Here is an 18,237-nt window from a genome sequence, read left to right as displayed (position 1 = left end):
TGAGGGAGCTTTTTATATTATGAAAAATGATTATAGGTGGTTGGAAGTGGTTGTGAGTAGGTAAGAGAGAAACTGTTACTGTTCATCTGTAAATTTGGCTGGACACTGTTCACCTTCTATAATTTTTTAATATATTTTGAAAGTGGTTGTGAATGAAGGAGAGAGAAAGATAATGATAAAAGTATAAAAAATATTATTTAATTAAAATGAGAGAGAAAATATAGTTGTTTTTAATGAAATTATAGGGTAGAAAATGTATATACAATACTTATTTTAATTTTAAACACGTAAATACGGTGAGTTAGCAAAAATAAATTGCATTTTTTTTCTTGTGAAAAATGAGTGGTTCAAAATTATTTTCATAGTTCTAATTAATTTACTACCTCTCACATGATCTCAACCCTATATAATAAAATTATACTTAAATTAAAAATGACAATTTTATTTTATGACTGTGATTTGCACAAAATAAAATACTTAGGTACTAATAGTTTAAAATCACCTTCTAGAGTATTAACTCTTCATTTTGTAACGTTTGGAAGTATTAACTTCTAGGGTATTACCATAGTTAGTCTCTGTGGTTTGCACAAAATAACATACTTAGGTACTAATAGTTTAATAAACAATTAATGTTAATACCTTCAAACGTTACAAAATGAAAAGTTAATACTCTAGAAGTAGAAGGTGATTTTAAACTATTACTACCTAAGCATGTTACTTTATACATATCATAGGGACTAACTATCTAATTAACTCTTATTTTATTAAATGGGATAGCCTTAACGTACATCTAAGATCTTACTTAAATATTTAAATTATATCACGGAAACTTATTTATTAACGACACATGAAAAAGTTGACAATTGATTTTTTTTTTTTTACCAAATATATTTAACTTTTTACTAATTGCTGTTTGTCTTTTCTTTCTTTTTATTTTCTTCTGATGCAATCAACTATTTATTCTTTCTCACAATTCACATGTGAATTCTAGATTTTCAAATTTTAAGTAGAGAAAGGAATAAATCGAATACATATTGTTGTATGTGCGGTACATAAAACATGTATATAATCATCTACCATACTTTATTTTCAAACTCTCGGCATATTTGACAAACCTATGTTGGGGTGTTCAGATGTTCAGGTTGCTTAGTTTGATTTTCCTTAATGTTGATTATTTTTTCAATCACATGAAGCAAAAACCATAGATGAATTTGGTTAGGTTTTCGTTTAAAACATTAACTAAAATCCAATATTTAACAAGATGGGTGTTCATTCGTTTGGGTCCCTTAGTCTGGTTTTCTTGGTTTTGTAACGGGCTAAATGTTAAGGAGTTGTACAAATAGGAAAACCTAAACCCTAATATATATGAATTCCGTGTCATAGTTTTAACTTAATTGCATTTTTTAAACCATAACTAAACCGAAAGCTGAATAACTGATTTGGTTGAGAACCAAACCGAACCGAAACTCAATTAAGTTTAAATTGATTGGTTTTCATTTTAATCGGTTTGTAACCAAATATTAAATACCCTAATCTTATGTATGGCACTCACGATTAAAAAAAAAACTACTAATATTTTAATTAGGCTTCCGCTATTCTCACACCCATAAATCTTATTTTCACACCCCTACAATTATACGACCCGTATCATACGGGCCGTTTTGAAGAATCTTGCACAAAAAAATGTCAGAGAAAGTTTTTTTGTCTCCATGTATTCGAGTCGTATAATATTGTATGACTCGTATACAATGTTATACGACCAATATAATGTTATGCGACCCAAACCACATATAATGTTATACGACCTGTATAGAATGTTATACGGTCTAATATTTTCTCCATCTATACGAACGGTATAACATTATACGATCTAATATTTATTATGTCAAGATTATTTTATACGAGCCGTATAACTGTATAAAGTGTATGGAAATAAGATTTTGGGGTGAGGTGAGGTTTATTATTTAATAAAGTGTATATGTTTCTAGAAGGTATGGGTGAGTATTGAGTGCGAGAGAGAGCAAGAGCAAAGAGTAAGAGGCGGATAAACGATAAGACGAAAAGAACGTTTTAACGGAAAGTGGTGAGACCGACGGGGCCCACTGGAATCATGTATTATACATGGGCCGTGCTTTCTTTTGGTTTCTTCCGGTTGATGGTTTTCTTCTTTTTATATTATATTTATTTATACTTTTATTTATATATTTAAAAATATAATATAAAGATAACATTTGTGCATTACTTTTTGCTATCTTAGAATAACATAAAAGGATAGAAGAGTATCAAAATTTGGATAAAGTTATTGATATTTTATGAAACATAGGTTTTCTAAAGTTTACTTTATAGCTAGAACCCTGCAAGTGTATAGTCGCTTGAGTTGGTTTTGGAGTTGTGAGTGAACAACATGAGAGTTGCCGGATTCAAGTTTTGGGGTGTGATAAAGAAAAAACGCTACATAGAAAAATATTTTGCGCCTACCAAACTCGCTTTACCTCTCTTTTGATGTATTGTCCGTGGAGGCTTTCCGAAACTTAATCTTTCTATAAAAGAAATAATAAGTTGGGTCCTGCTCAACGCTCATAAAACATTTCATATTTCAGATATCATCAATCTTAATATTCAATCTCAATATTCAAGATGAACGTAGAGTACAAGAAGCTTCATGGTGCAAAAAGTATTTTTATGTGATAAACAAATCACCTTGGTTACAAATCAAATATAGTATATAATAATTATTGTTTAAAGGGGAAGGTTGTGCAAACCACTACAACAAATGTTGTTTTGTCATTTCATTACCGTCCTTTTTATATTTTAGGTAACATGCTATTTAACAACTAAAAAATGTCTTTTAACTCGATAAGAAATAAAACACATCAGGTTCCATTTGCCCTCGCTTTTCAACATATATGGTCATGATTGTGTTGTGTTGGATGAGATATTTACAGCAACAAATTCCATTTAAAGCATAGTGGGTTACCCACCTTCTAGAAGCTTCTACACACTATTTGAAAATGAAAAGGAAATTTCAAATATAACTTTTAACAAATTTATCAGAGTTAAATGCTTGGTTGGTCCCTGTGGTTTTCAAAAATTACAGACTTGGTCCCAGTGGTTTACTAATTACACGCGTGGTCCCAAAACTTGTCAAAAATGCACTCGGTTGGTCCCCAGCCCTAACATCAGTTAAATTTCTCAGTTAAGTCCATGTTAAATGACCAAAATACCCTTGCTTATTAACTCTCTTTACATTTAACTCTCTTTCTCTCTGTATACCACACACTCTCTCTCACTTTATAGCTCTCTATCTCTCTCCACCACACTCTCTTTCACAGATCCCACCACCTCCGACCTCTCACCACCATCAACCGACCATTACCACCATTAACCCACCTGCCACCGCCACCACCATCAACCTACCACCACCCGACACCCACCTGCCATCAACCCACCACCACCCGCCACCCACCACCACAACCCACTAAATCTGGCCACCGTCTTCATCTACTCTCTCCCTGACCAACAAATCCGGTCAACATCTGCATCTCCTGTTCTACACGTATCACCCCATTTCCTCTTTCTACCCCAACCCCTGCATACACCCCACCATTGTTTTAGACCTAAAAATGAGAGAATGAGAGATGTGATCGGAAGAGAAGCCGCCGGCCATGGCCTATGGTCGACCGGCCTGTTCAGACCATAAAATCCAGATTCTTTTTGCATCTTTTTCCTTTACAAATTTCCTCTGTTTCACACACATATCATCACTCCCTTCTGAATTTGGCTTTTGGTTTCATACCCAAATCGATTTTGGTTTCACCACCTGAACTGAATTTGGATTTTGGTTTCATACCCAAATCGATTACTCAATTTTTAGGGGATATGGGTCGAATGAGAGTGAATCTGAGAAGATATTGAAAGCAGAGGATCTTGTTAGCAGATTAGAATCGGAGGTTAAGAAGATCGATGCGTTTAAACGGGAGCTTCCTCTCTGCATGCTTCTTATGAACGATGGTTTGTTTCTTTTGTTTGTTTGTTTCAGTTCTTTTTTTACAAGTTTGATTGATTGGTGTTTTTTTTTTTTTGATGATTTTGTGTGATAAACAATGTATATGTTCACTTTGATTGCTTGATTAGATAGGGATTGTTGAGATTTAACCAAGTGAAAAGTAGAACTAAACAAAAACTATAAAGAGAGTTAATAAGCAAGGGTATTTTGATCATTTAACATGGACTTAACTGAGAAATTTAACTGATGTTAGGGCTGGGGACCAACCGAGTGCATTTTTGACAAGTTTTGGGACCACGCGTGTAATTAGTAAACCACTGGGACCAAGTCTGCAATTTTTGAAAACCACAGGGACCAACCAAGCATTTAACTCAATTTATCAACTCAAGGTGTGAAAAAAATGTAGCTGTTAGGATGGATATATCCTGTGATTTTGTTGGTGGCATGATGCTCTAGTGATCTTTAAGTGATCTAAATTTGTCGTTGAAAAATGTTGCTTTTAAAATGTCATTAAGTTTTTGGCCTAGTGGTAGAGAGAAAATCCTCTTAGTGTTTTAATAGAAAGAGGTCATAGATTTAATATCCAGTAAGTGAAATATTTAGCTGTTTCAATCGATATCCACAAAAAAGTTTTTCCCAGATTTATTGGGTCTACTCTTAAATTTGTGTATAGACATTATATAGCCTAGTGGAGATGGATATGACCGGGTGGTTCCGCTGGTTGCACGATGATACTCCAGTGGTTCGTCAGTGATCAAATTTGTCGTTAAAAAATGTAGTTTTTTAAGATGTCATTAAGTTTTTAGCCTAGTGTGTCATTAAGTTTTTGGCTTACTGGTAGAGGGAAAATCCTCTAGGTGTTTAAACAGGAGGAGGTCATAGATTCAATATCCGGGAAGTGAAATATTTAGCCGTTCCAATCGAGAATTGGTGTATAGGCATTATATAGCCCAGTGGGGATGGATATGATTAGGTGGTTGCGCTGATGACACGATAATACTCTAGTTGTCCGTCAGTGATCAAAAAATTTCATTAAAAAAATGTAGCTTTTAAGATGTCATTAAGTTTTTGGCCTAGTGGTAGAAGTAAAATCCCCTAGGTGTTTAAACAGGAGGAGGTAATAGATTCAATATCCAGGAAATGAAATATTTATCCGTTGCAAAAATGTAGCTTTTAAGATGATGGTGAACAACTAACATCTAAATTTCTTTGTTAGCAACCAATTTGTGATTGTTAACTATGTTTTATAAAATTAGACTCTTCGTTCGGCTGTTTGCCTATTAGTCACATCTGTAACTGTTTTTGTATAAAAGTTAACTGTAAATTGGTTGTTAATGTTAGTCATAACAGGTATTTTCCGTTCAAAACAAATTGGTTGATAACTATCACTCACATTTTATTTTTTCCATAAGATAAAAATATAGTCATTTTTGTTTATAGTTATTGTTTGTGATAAACGAGAAGTTTACCTTGTTTATGATATTTAACAAGTTGAAAAGTTTAGGTTGAATCTCAGATTAGATATAATTCGATTTAGCTGGTATGAAAAGTGGATACATAGAAACCAAAATTCGAGGAAGAGGGGATGATGGCAAATACGTGGTTGATAAATATATAGTCATTTTTGTTTATATTTAATGTTTGTGAGAAATGAGAATGTACAACTTAACCTTGTTAATGATACTTAACCAATTAACCGAGTTGAAAAATCGAGCTTGAATGAAAAGTGGGATGTGTGAAAATCAAATATTCGAGGGAGATGGGTGATGGCAGATATGTGGTTGATCTCTCGTGAAAAATTTGGTTAGACATGAACTGTGAGCCTAAGGAGAACAAATTTCTTTTGGTCGATGTCCCGTGTAGAATACAATGGTGGGGCTTTTATGCGAATGGGTCGATCCAAAAAGAAGCTGACTATAGTTTAAGGAGATGGTGGGTTGAGTAAGTAATGACATGAAAATTATTGGTCTTGAACAAATTTTGTTTCGAGTTAATAGCCAAAATGGTCCCTGAGGTTTGCTCACTTTTGCCACTTTAGTCCAAAATCCAAATTTTTTAAATATGGGTCCCTGAGGTTTGCATTTTTTTGCCATTTTAGTCCAAAAATGAAATCTGGTCAGATTTCTCAAAAAAACCTCAAGTTTTGTCCTTTTGCACAGGGGTAAAATGGTCATTTTCATTTTATTATAACTAATTATTAATTAAAAATAATAAACCTTCTCTCTCTGCAGATATAAACACACACATCCTCTCTCTCTCTCTTCACAAGCACCACCACCACCTCTCTCTCTCTCTCCCTCTACTCCTCTCTGCCGCCACCACCACCACCTCCTCACGCCGGCGACACTAACCTCTGTGTAAATCCTTTATTAGCTGCTACTCATCAAGCTAAAGGCAGTAGCAGCGTTTACAGGTGTAAATCGACGAACAACAACAACAAAACCGCCTCTGTCTCTCTCTCTTCTCACTCTCTCTCTTCCGGATGGATCTAGGTTGTTTGCAGGTGGTTGGTGATTAGGGTTGTTTGCAGGTTGTTTGGGATTAGGGTTTCGGTGAGGGTGGTGATGGTGGATGGGGTGGTGGGTTTAATAGTGGTGGTTTGCAGGTTCTTGGGATTAGGGTTTTCAGTAGGGGTGGTGGGTTGAATCGTGTTGGTTGCTGATTTGGGTTGTTGCAGGTTTGGGGTTAGGGTTCCGGTGGAGACGGTGGCGGTGGGAGGGTTAGTCGAAGACGGTTTGCATGTGGTTGGTGATTAGGGTTGTTGCAGGTTTGAAGGTGGTTGTGGTGGTGTGTTGTTGGAGGTGGTGGGTGAAGGAGGGAGACAGAGAGATGGTGGTGGTGGTGGATTAATGGTGGTGGTGATGAAATTGGGTGCAGGTCTGATCAACCTGGGTTTCTTGTTGCAGGTTTGAAGGTGGTTGTAACAAACAGGATGATGGCGGTGGTGAGGAGGTGGCGGTGGTGGCGGCAGATAGGAGTAGAGGGAGAGAGAGAGAGGTGGTGGTAGGTTTATTATTTTTAATTAATAATTAGTTATAATAAAATGAAAATGACCATTTTACCCCTGTGCAAAAGGACAAAACTTAAGGTTTTTTTGAGAAATCTAACCAGATTTCATTTTTAGACTAAAATGGCAAAAAAATGCAAACCTCGGGGACCCAGATTTAAAAAATTTGGATTTTGGACTAAAGTGGCAAAAGTGAGCAAACCTCAGGGACCATTTTGGCTATTAACTCTTTTGTTTCAGATGGATTTTGGGTTGCAAGCTATTTAAGCAACACTATATATATTCAGTAGGTTATAGACTCATATATTACATTGGTTGAATAAATAAAATATCTTACGTAAGTTAAAGATGATAAATATCATACGAAAATTGTTTAAAACCACTCATAATCAAAAAAATGTCAAAGTTTTTTCTTTGAAATTTATAGAAAAATATAATAATTTTGAAATAAATTTACACATATTAAGAGGCCAATAATTGCTAATTATATATATATATATATATATATATATATATATATATATTATCGAATGATCATAAATAGTAACTTTATTTTTATATTAATATATAGCTTTTTAATATTATAATAGTTTATTATGATATTTACTTTTAAGTTTAACAAATTTTTATTTTTTTTTACTTTTTTTAAACCACATTTTTATCAATTATTTTTTGTTTTTAATAATTCTTTTTTATTTTTTAAATCATATTTCCATTATTACATAATTTGAAATTTCTCTAATAACTTAAATTCGTTAATTTTTTTTTTCTAAAAACTGAAGTACGTGGTCGTGTTTAATTTTTTTACTCTCAACATTCCAAGTTTTGTTAAAATGAAATTGTATTTAAAATAGACTATTTATTTGGTGTCGTAAAACGGCATGATGATAAATTTAATCGATTCTAACAGTTTGGCTTTCTAAACAACATGCCTCATTTTCAAATAACGTTTGTTTTACATTATCATTACTCTGTTTCGCCGCAACGCGCGACGTCAACAAATCTAGTTATTATTAAATACATAAGTTAAAACTTACAATTTAGGCAACTTGAATTATAAATAATTTGAAATGGAACACTAACATGAATAATATGCTTGTACTTCTAAATATTAAACATCAGCTTTAGCATAGATTTCATTAATAGTTTTCATTTTAATATAATATTTTAGAGTAAACTTACGTTTTGCTCCCTGTGGTTTGGTCACTTTAACGGTTTTGCCCCAAACCTTTCAAAATAGCCATTTTACTCCCTGGTCTTTGAAGGCCTTCATGATTTTGCTCTCCACCCCTAACTCCATCCAAATTGTTTATTAACTGAAAGGGTATTTTGGTAATTTGAAATATAAAACTGAGGGTATTTTAGTAAAAATATAAATAAAAGATTATATTATATATAATAACAATATAGATTCATCTTACTTAACACACATTCCAAACCCTACCCCAATTCCATTTTCAGATGTGCAGCCGCACACCACAAACCCCCTCTCATCTTCTCTGCCGGCGACCGGAGAAGTTCCGGCCGGCCACCGACCTTCTTGTTTCTCCGACACACCAACCCCGCACAACCATCTCTTCCCCTCACCTACTTTCCTCTGACGATACACCCCCAACTTTCCCTGCAACCCCCTTTGCCCCGTCTTACACACACCACAGAGAGAGAGAGAGATAGAGAGATAGAGAGAGAGACGCGGAAGAGAGATGTCGGCGACGTCACCTGCTTTCCTCTGATGAAACACCCCCAACTGGATCTAGGGTTTCGAACCAAGGCTGTGGTGGTGGCCAGATCTGTGGAGTTTGCGATGGTGGTTAAGGACTGGTGGTGATGGCTGTTTGGTGGGAATGGCAAGTAGTGGTGGTAGTCGATTAGCAGCAGATGGAGGGGATAGGTTGCAGGTGATGAATGGTGATGTACTGGTGGTTTGATTTTCTTTTTGAATGAAGAGTTAACCAAATATTGATTCCCAATTTTGTGGATTATTTGAAAGATCATCAGATCTAGTAGTTCTCACCGTTGGATCTGTTAACCAAGTATTGATTTCTATATATTTCTTGTTATTACTTCCATTAATCTTCAACACTACAAAAAGGGTTGCAGCCAATTGGTGTTCTTAATGGTTTTTGATGCTAGAATTAATGATCAAGGTTAAGGGATTTAATCTAGTATTGATTTCTTAATGGTGATGTACTGGTGGTTTGGTTTTGAATGTGTTTGATGATACATAACAGACAAAAATAGATTTATTAATAAACAAATAGATTTTAGGAATTAATAACAAATAATTTAATACTTACATTTATAAAATTACTGAAATGCCTTTTTACTTAACGAATACTTTGGATGGAGTTAGGGACGTGGAGCAAAATCATGAAGGCCTTCAAAGACCAAGGAGTAAAATGGCTATTTTGAAAGATTTGGGGCAAAACCATTAAAGTGACTAAACCACGGGGAGCAAAACGGAAGTTTACTCAATATTTTATTTTCTTTTGTGTTTTTTGTGACAAGAACATTAAAGTTTAAACATTTTTTTAAATGACCACAAAATTTTGTTACTCAGAAGTTTAACGACTTTATTTCTTTGGTTTTTTTCTTTCGGTTGTTATACAGAGTGTCATTACCGTAATGAACCAAATCGATATCGATCAAAATTGAATTCCCACCAAATTGCACAGGGGATTTCAGTAATTATTACTTCAAATTATATATTTGTTATTGTTAATAAGTAAAGCAAATCAAATCTGTACCGTTAGTTTATCAAGTAATCAAATGTAAACTTAAGATGCTGTATAAATATCCTCTACAATAATTAGAAATAACTTAATTATTATTGATCATAAATGAAATATAAGTTAAGGATTACATAAAATTTAATTTAAATACTCATTTAATCATTTATAAATTTATTTTAAATAATCATTTAATTATTTATTTGTTTCTAATATAAATATTTTAATGAAAAAAGAAAACAAAGACAAAATCCATGTAATCTTTAAAAAATAAAGTTTAAGAAATTGACGTAAAGATAAATCGGGATAATGTATAACAATTATTTATATTTATATATTATTAGATATATCAAAAATTAATGATATTAGAGATTAATATAGTATATTAATATATTATTAATTTAATAAAAAATAATTTAATACTTATTTAAATATTTATGTGTAAGAAAAAAAAGACAAAATCCATATAATCATTAAAAAAATAAAGTTTAAGAAATTGACGCAAAGATAAATTGGGATAATGTATAACAATCATTTATATTTATATATTATTAGATACATTATATTATATATTAATAATAGTAGAGATTAATGTAATACATTAATAGTATTTTAATTTAGGGTGGGGTTCGGCTACAAAGTCCATTTTTCCTACAAAGTGTACAAAATCATAAAACACTATAATTTCAGTCATAAAATATACTGAAAACTCATAAATAACAGAGTGAAGATCACTAAAACACAATATCCAAACCCTAACGGTCCATAAAAACTTCAAACACAAAATCGTAGAAATATGAATATAAAACACAACATGAGAATCAACATAAAACACATTAATGTTAATCATTCGAGAATAAAAGCCTTATAATCCAAAACACACAAATATGGTGTTTTAGTAATCTTCACTTTGTTATTTGTGGGTTTTAAGTGTGTTTTATGGTTGACATTATGATGTTTTATGACTTTTTACACTTTGTAGGAAAAATGAACTTTGTAGCCAACTCCCACCCTTTAATTTAATATATAAATGAGTTAAATAAGAAAATATCACATGGCCCATGGCTTTATAGCCTAGTGGCATATTGGGGGTGGGATAAAGCTTTGGGACCAATAAATCCTGGGTTCGATTCCCACAAGGGGGTTTTCCCATATTTATTGGGTTTCCTCCTGAATTGGTGTATAGGCATTATGCCTAGTGGAGATGGATATGATCGGGTGGTTCTGCTGGTGGCACGATAATACTCCAGTGGTCCGTTAGTGATCCAAATTTGCCGTTCAAAAAAAAAATATCACATGACATTAAATAGAAATAAATGAAATGAGAGAATGTCACATTTCTTTATTAGTATAAGATTAAACATGCCACCAAATTTCAAGTATATACTTGATATTTAATCGTTCCATATTATTTAATATTTATGAAAGGGCCTATGATCTAGACTCCAGAGCTAGAGCTGAATTAAGAATTTCTTTCTTAGGGTATCCGGGGCACCAGCGGTAACCCCTTTCGGTGACCCAAGTCACCTAGCGGGAACGCCGCCGCCGTTGGTGCGGGGAGGGGAATCGGGGAGAAGTCACCGCGTGAAGAGGGAGGAGATGATGGGCCCATATGTTATTTCAACCAATCAAAACATTTTCTTTTTTTTCTTTTTTTTAATAAAAAAATAAGTCACCTAATAGGGGAGTGCCGCCATCAAATTGGGGTATGAGGGGAGTTTAAGAGGGGAGTTGACGTGGCATAACCTGATTCGGTGTGCGTAAGAGAGGGGACTCCCTTCTTAGGGGAGTGCCCCGCTCACCCTTAAATGGTGAGAGGGTGTAAGGGGGTGTTTGTTTTTTAGGAAAAATTTTCCTTAATCTCTTATGTTTGTCTCACACAAATCATGTGCAGACGTTTGAATCTGCAGTGTGTTTGTTTTCTTAAAGATATACAGACCTTTTTTTGGTGCAAACATGGATCAAGGTCTTCAAACCTCTTCTCTATTCTTTATTTTTGCCCAGATGCAACAAACACACCCCCCCCCCCCCCTAAAAAAAACTAGCTCCTCCTTCCCTCCACACAGCCGTCGATCCCCTCATCCTCCCCTTCCATCGTCGTCGCTCCCCCTCCTCCCTCCCACTCTGCCGTCGCTGCCCTCCTCCTCTCCTGCCAATCCATCACTCCCCCTCCTCCCTCCCACTCTGCCGCCGTTGCAGCTCCTCCTCCGATGCCACGTCATCGCTCTCCCTCCTCCCTCCCACTTGCCGCCGCTGAACTTCCTCCTCCCCTGCCATGCCGTCGCTCCACCTCCTCCCTCCCAGTCTGCCGCCGCTGCAGCTTCTCCACCAGTCCTTCATTCAGCGAAAACAGGTAAGTAGGTTAATTTAAGAATTGTTTTTTTTTTTGTTTAATGTTATGAATTGTTAAATTCTGATTATAATGTTTATGTTAATTAGTGGTTGTAAAATTATGGTTATAATGTTTAGGTTAATTATAATAATTTTTGGTTGTTAATTTTTGTTTAATGTTATGAATTGTTCATAAGTTAATTATTAATGTTTATTTTCTGATTTTGCTTATGATTATGTTAATTTCTTGTGTTTGAATGGATTATAATTGTTGTTCATCTTGATAAATTTTATGATTAGAGTTTTTGTAGAAGTTTGCATAAGTTAAAAAAACAAACAATCTTCTTATTGCAGACTGCAGAAGTTTAGTCCACCTCTTCTGCTACAGATGTCACAGATGTTGTCCGCAGACTACAGATATTTTACCTCTGAAAAAACAAACAATACCTAAGTCTGTATTGTTAAATAAAAATGTAATTTATAGGTAGAGTTATAAATTGTGTGGGTTGTCGTAAAAAAATCTAAAAAAGCACATCATTGTCTAGAGGTGTACCAACCGTTTTTTTAAGCCGAACCGGTTTTTTTTTTGTTGTGGGCAAACCGGGTTATTTTCATACTGGTTCGGTTTTAAAACTGGTTTCTAGGGTTCAAACCCTAAACTGGTTAAACCGGTTTCAGTTTGGGACAAAAAACAAAAAAAAAAAAAAAACTGTTTTTTTCAATAACTGGTTAGGTTTTAAAACCGGTTTCAAAGATCAAGAATACAAACCAGTTACAAACACCCCGGTTGAATCGGGTTGAAACCTGTTTATAAGAAAACTGGTTAAAAACCAATTTCGATCCTAAAATGGGTTTTTCTTTTTACATGTCTATCAGTGTTGGTACATTAATAAAAATAAGTAGTGTTTGTATGGGCAATTTGGGGTAAAAAGGAAGACTGAAGCGTGCCGTGCCCCATAAACTAATCTCAACTCAATTCCCTTACCCACCATCCAACCCCATAATGTCACTGTTCTCATGATATAACCGAGGTTTTTTTTATTTATTTTTATAAACAATGTTATTATGTTAATTTTAATTCGGCTAAATCACACACCCACATATTATATTTATAGATTTAGACTTTTTATTTATTATCGGACTAGAACCTTCAATCAAATGTGGAGAGTTCCAACTAAGGATGACAATTTCACAATGAGATGGGTTTCGGATATGTATTGGTAATCTAAGTCTCATACTTGGTCAATACTCTTCGGGTATATGTCGGGTAATTACCCGTCAAGTATTGGACATACCAGGTATCATGTAGTAGCGGATCTAGAAGAAAAAATCAGGGGTATCTAATACCTAAAACGGAGAAGAAGAAGAAAAATTACACTAATTTATACTTCGCTAACAAAGTTGAGGGGTAGCTCGGCTACCCTGAGCCCTACATACATCCGCCACTGGTATCATGTATACCGTTGGTTTCTCAAAAATACCTGATTTCGAAATAAAATTATTTTACCAATCTATCTTTTTTTATATTTTAATCTTCTTAACCATTACAACAAATTAAAATATGATTGATTACATACATATCATTTGTAAAACGAAGATATCAAGTAATATCAACACTTTGGCAGAATCAAATTGTTGATTAGAAGAACAAACACGAAAAAAGTATATAAAACTTGCACACGATTGATTGATTGATTACCTTGGTTAATGGTTAGGTACAAGAAATTCTCTCAGAAACCGCTAACCTGAATAATGAGGGAGAAACCCCATTATATAGGTCAACATTGCGCCACCCCTTATGGGCTCATAGTGGCCAGCCAACCCACATGGCCTTAGCCTTGGCCCACACATGTCTAAAACAACCCAAAACACTAACCCGTTTCACTACCTGTTAACTATTACAAAGCGTAATTCTAAAATATAAACCTTACAATCTCCCCTAGATTTATGCTTTTCATAGCTCCTTGTTGAGATACATTCCCATGATTTTTGTCTCTACCGGCTTTGGCTCTCCTACCCATAACATTCGCTCGATAATGGTAGCCACATCACCGGTAACGACTTGGCACGTACTTCATACTTCGGATCTAAACGAATTTGATTCTTTGCCAATACATGAATGTCTTCTTTTCCAAACCACATCAAATCTGTTGTAACAACTTTGAACTTTGCGTTCTTGCACAGAATCATTGCATTACCAGCTTTAGGATCATAAACCCAAAACTCAAAATCTTTCGAAGTACCATTAGCTTGATGCTTAGGCAGTGGAATTGTCTTGGCTTTAGCAATTGAGGCCATATCACACTTTGTACAATCTCCCTAGTTTCATTATCAATCACTCTTGTATGCTTTTCTTTATACGATACTCAGCCGTCTTCATATTAGGAAATCTAGTCTTTACCTCACGATCTAGGGGTCTATATAAATTCCATCCTCTTTGTATAGTTGTAGCTCTTATCGATGCAACCATGAACATTTTGCCTCTTGTTGTCGTTCCTATACCTTGCCTCTTGTTGTCGTTGTTCTAGTCTTAGACCGTAATCATTATTATCCGCAACAAAGTTATCTTTACTATTACATTTAGTTATATATTATTAATAAGCCAACCTTTTTTGTGTGATTCTAATCCAAGCATCAGATCTTCTCCTTCTCCTGCTTTGATTGCAAGGGAGTATCATTTAGTTATATATTACAATATATATAAGATTAAATATATCAATTATGATTTATAAATACAAATTTTATTGTAACTAATTCTATGTAATAAAGAATTATGATCAATACATGTACTCATTTGCAACTATGCTAGTTTCACTTTTATAAATAGTTGATTGATAATATAAAATACTTTACGAGCCAGGTTTAGTTATTCTATATCATATGGTGTGTACATTTTCTCGCACATGAAGTGTGAGAGCGGTGATTGTTGACATTACGACATCTGTTTGGAAATGCACGGCCTGCGGACAAGTGAGTTAGTTGCTTGCGAGTATGAGGTTATCTACCTGTTTGAACTATTCGATAAGGCATAACAAGTTTGGCTATCGATTTTCATTAGGTAGATTTTTAACGATTATGTTTATGCATCAAACATGAAACTAGTAAAAGAAAACAACATAAAACATATCTAGACATTTTTTAAATTTTAACGAACAAAAAAACTCAACTTGGATAACGATAATTTCTTTTTATTTATTTATGTCGGTTTTAAGCCTGGATAAAGGAAAGGCTTAGACCACACGGTGTGGGTGTGGGTGTGGAAGTGCGGCGTTTTTATGCCCTTCCACACCGCACATACCACACCAAACCCCGTGTTGTGGACGGGGCTTGAGATTCCCCACCGGCGTTGATGTTAAATGAGCATTGACGTGGCATGCTATGATTGGACGTGGTTACTAGCCTTTGGACCCCAACGGCATATATAAAAAAAAGATTTTTTATTTGAAAAAATAATCCACTCCATCTTTATAAAAAAACTCACCATTTTCACCTCACTCTCTTCTACCCAACTCCTTCTCAACCTTCATTTTTTAAAAAATCTCTTAACTTTTTATAAAAATTAATGCATCCACACAACTGCAACTTTGATCCGAACAATCCCTATGGTTTCGGCGAACTACTGAATACCACTTCGCCTCAAGGGTCTCAACCGAACCAACAACGTTTTACCATCCACTACGAGTGATGAAAAAACCCCGCTTTGGTCGGCATCCAAGAAGAAATCCACGTGTTCAACAACATCCAACAAGAAAGAAACACTAAATAAATAAAGACTTTTACGAAGAAAACAAAAGCGAACAGATATGATAATACTCGCTATAAAGATCGATCACCTTGAAGGCGAAGAGCGGGAAACGTACATGAAACTGAAAAAAAGAAGTTATGGACAAATATCATACATAGTTTTGGTTATTTTAGATTATGTTTTTATGTTTCGTTTTTTAAGTTTAAATTATGTAATCTGTTTTTTTAGTAATGTAATCTTCTTTTGTTTAAATTTTGTAAGTGTTTTTATTAGTGATAATTATTATATCAGTAATAATGCTATTTTTATAAAAATTAATAGATAATATATAATTATTAAATAAAAAAATAATAAAAAATATGTGCCAGTTGTCGAATAACGCGCCTCTTCCACGCCCCGTTCCACACTCCCTTTTTTCCACCACGCCACTATACGCGTGCTAACGTAGCGTCCACATGTCGAATAACGCTCATTCTTCAAGCCCCTCCACACTGTGTATTCTTATAACAACTAAATTCTGAAAAAAGGCCAGCTTTGAACCATTGTTTTGGACGGTTCGATCGGTTTGAACGATTTATAAACATGCACAGGTTACACCGCAACAAAGTATTATATACTAGTGAAAGTTTTATATGTAAAATATCACATTGGAGATGCATTATTTCTCTTAAATGTCATTATCTTATTCCCGTTTAGAAATTCCAAAATTGAAATTATTTGGATGGTGGGCACCGTTTATTATTATTATTACTATGTCGGAGAAATGGAACAAAAGGTTTTAAAAACATAGTTTAAAATAAATAGCTAATAATGGAACCCTGTGGATGATTAACACATGGAATTTGGGTATAGTTTTCCATATCGTATGATTGACTTGTTATAATTGGTAATATTTATTAAAATGTTCGGAGAAAAATGCCCGGATAGTCCATGTGGTTTTGACTTTTTTCACATATAGTCTCCAACTTTCTAAAACTACCTGAATAGTCCCCAAGTTTTCATTTTTTGTTCCCGGATAGTCCCTGGGTCTAACTTCAGTTTGTTTTCTCTGTTAAGGAGGGTGTGAAATGACAAAAATACCCTTTCCTTAAAAGGCCAAACCATAGGGACTATCCGGGCATCTTCTTCATATTTATTTATAAAACCCCATATTATCCATTTCTCTTCATCCCTGCTCTCTCTGGTACCACCACCACCGTCACCGTCACCTCCACCTCCACCGCCGCCAAGATACGGATCGGGTCTTCATACTCCTATTTTGCTCAAAAATCATTTCATCATCACCGCCTCATAACAACATTGTACTAGCAAGGGCGCCAGATTATGATTCGTAAACACAGAACAACATGAGAATAACACAATGTAACACCTCATCTTATATTTTAAGGCGGTTTAAATGTAGACGTGAACAAAAAACCAGTTTTGACCCGACCCGACCCAAAACTGATTATGAAACAGGTTTGGTGAAACTGGTCCCTGTTTCAAACCGACCACCGGTTCGAGAACTTATCCCTTGAAACCAGTTAATAACCAGAACTAGTTTCAAACCACACCGATCCTTTTCCACTTGTAAATCGGTTTCACCAAATACCAGTTTTGACAATTGTTGACCCAAACCAAACCAAAACAATTCCAACCTGAACTGGTTTGGGAAAAAACCGAAATGTGCACCTCTAGGTAGATAGAAGTTCTTATCTCCAAGGATAAAGGTTATCATCGGAATTTATTGTCGAAATCCGCCATGGCTGCAAACACAGTTGCATGTATCAAATACATACAGACTGAGTTGCCTAGCCAAGATACGGTGGATCAGATCTATAAATTTTGATTTTGCTCCAAATAATTCCCATCACCATAGTCTCTTTATATGGAACAACAACAGTAGCAGCAGCATCAACATAATCACCGGAGTAATCTACGGCTTCTTCTCTGGTCGCATACAACACCCCAGACCCCCCCTTCACCTCCCGTTCCCTCTCTGTAAATTCCGGTGAATAGAACGGAGCCAACCAACGATGAGCGGCAAGAGGTGTGCTTGCAGACGAGATTTCTCCGACATCTTCCTTCAGCGACATCTCTCTCTCTCTCCTTGCACTCACTCTTCTCTCGCTCTAAACAAACGGCCGACCACCATTCGGTGGTGGCGCCTCACGGTGGATATTGGCAGCAGAAGATGATGATGACTGATGCCGATGAGAAGATGATGATGACTGATGCCGATGAGAAGATGATGATGTTTGATGCCGATGAGAAGATGATGATGGCCGATGATGGTGCTCGGTTCCACGGTGGCGTTGCACGACGTCACACAGCAGTGACAGCAGCATAATGGCAGCGGCGATGAACGTGGTGCAGGGGTGTTTCGTCGGAGAATCCACCTGCATCGTCTCCGATTCCACCAGAGAGGGGAGGGGTTTGT

The sequence above is a fragment of the Helianthus annuus genome, chromosome 9 (genome assembly GCF_002127325.2).
Source record: "Helianthus annuus cultivar XRQ/B chromosome 9, HanXRQr2.0-SUNRISE, whole genome shotgun sequence".
NCBI classification, from domain to species: Eukaryota; Viridiplantae; Streptophyta; class Magnoliopsida; order Asterales; family Asteraceae; genus Helianthus; species Helianthus annuus.
Note: the sequence above shows the minus strand (reverse complement) of the source record.